Source organism: Silene latifolia, chromosome X (assembly GCF_048544455.1).
Source record: "Silene latifolia isolate original U9 population chromosome X, ASM4854445v1, whole genome shotgun sequence".
Classification (NCBI taxonomy): Eukaryota; Viridiplantae; Streptophyta; class Magnoliopsida; order Caryophyllales; family Caryophyllaceae; genus Silene; species Silene latifolia.
Window position 1 is genome coordinate 279,599,193 of NC_133537.1, and position 1,517 is coordinate 279,600,709.

General features: G+C 42.1%; 1 non-coding gene across 1 annotated transcript; it reads left to right on the top strand.

The window, feature by feature from the left end:
- The first annotated feature begins 810 nt into the window (after positions 1 to 810).
- On the top strand, positions 811 to 917 carry LOC141625103 (small nucleolar RNA R71). The gene has a single exon (XR_012534899.1). It is a non-coding gene; the product is annotated as a small nucleolar RNA R71 (small nucleolar RNA).
- The last annotated feature ends 600 nt before the right edge of the window (positions 918 to 1,517 follow it).

Consider the following 1,517-nt stretch of genomic DNA (forward strand, 5'->3'; position numbering starts at 1 on the left):
ATGTCTTGTGGGAGGATTAACTTGGGGAGGTAATTGTCCCTTTTGTCTTTGGGAGCTAGAAGAGGCCAATTGAGACAATTGAGTCTCCAACATTTTGATGTGAGCAAGGATATTGTTGATGGTAGTTTCTTTGGCTTGATTATCCCTTTGCATTTGAGCAAAGAATCTTCTTGGCTCTTTTGCATTTGGAGGACCGCTTTTTGGACATCAAAGGCTTGGTCATTGGGTTGATTGTAGTATGGTCTTTGAGTAGGATTTCTCATTGGAGGTGGTGTGTATGTGGGTTGAGGGTTTTGGACATTTTGGCTTTTATATGAAAGGTTTGGATGGAATTTTGTATTCTCATTGTAGTAGTTGGAGTAAGGGGTTCCATTCTTGTATGCTTGGAAAGCATTTACTTGTTCGTTTATTCCCTTACATTCATTTTGCTCATGTCCCAAGGTTCCACAACTTTCACATACTCCATTTGGAATTGAGGATGATGCCATCATAGCATTGACATGTTGTTTGGGTGATTTGGAAGCTTCATCAAGCTTAGCCATGGCCTTCTCAAACTTCAGGTTGATGGTGTCGATATGAGCACTTAGTTGAGCACCCAATTGTGTGATGGAATCCACCTCATGCTTTCCTCCTCTAGTGGCCTTTCGTGGCCTATTATATTGGGAATTATGGACCGCCATTTCTTCGATCTTGGCCCATTTTTGGTTGTCATCAACCTCGGTGAACCTCCCATTGGAGCCCATATTAATCACATTTCGTGAGTCTTCATATAAGCCGTTCCAAAATTGTTGAACAAGGAACCACTCACTAAGTCCATGGTGAGGACAAGAGCGACAAGTATCCTTAAATCTCTCACATGCTTCATATAATGATTCCTCATCCCTTTGCTTGAACCTGGTGATTTGGGATCTCAACATGTTGGTCTTCTCCGGAGGATAGAACTTCTTGTAGAAGGCAAGTGCTAACTTCATCCATTAATGAATTCCAAGGGTAGCCTTGTCTAGGCTCTTTAACCATTGCTTTACGGCTCCGATCAAGAAAAAAGGAAACAACACCCATCGAATTTGGTCTTGAGTCACTCCGGTTTGAGAGATTGCATCGCAATAGTCAAAAAAAGTCTCCATGTGTAGATGAGGATCTTCACTAGGCATCCCTCCAAATTGGCTTCTCTCAACTAATTGTATGAATGCGGATTTGGCAATGAAATTACTGGTTAAGTGAGGTGGTGTTAGAGTACCATTTGGTAGGTTCTCCTCGGTTGGTACGGAATGAGATGCAAATTTAGGCATTGTGGGTTGATTTTGTGGTTGGTTTTGAATTGGGTTCTCCTCTCCTTCTCTTGCAAAAGGGTTGGTAAACACAACACTACCCGATTGGATAACACCGATATCCACAATTTCTCCAATACCCAAACTTGTTGAAGCCCCTCTAGCGGTTCTTCTAAGATTGGTCAAGGTTCTTTCAATTTCGGGATCAATAGGCAAAGGTCTACCTTGTGATCTCCTAGACATGCAAAA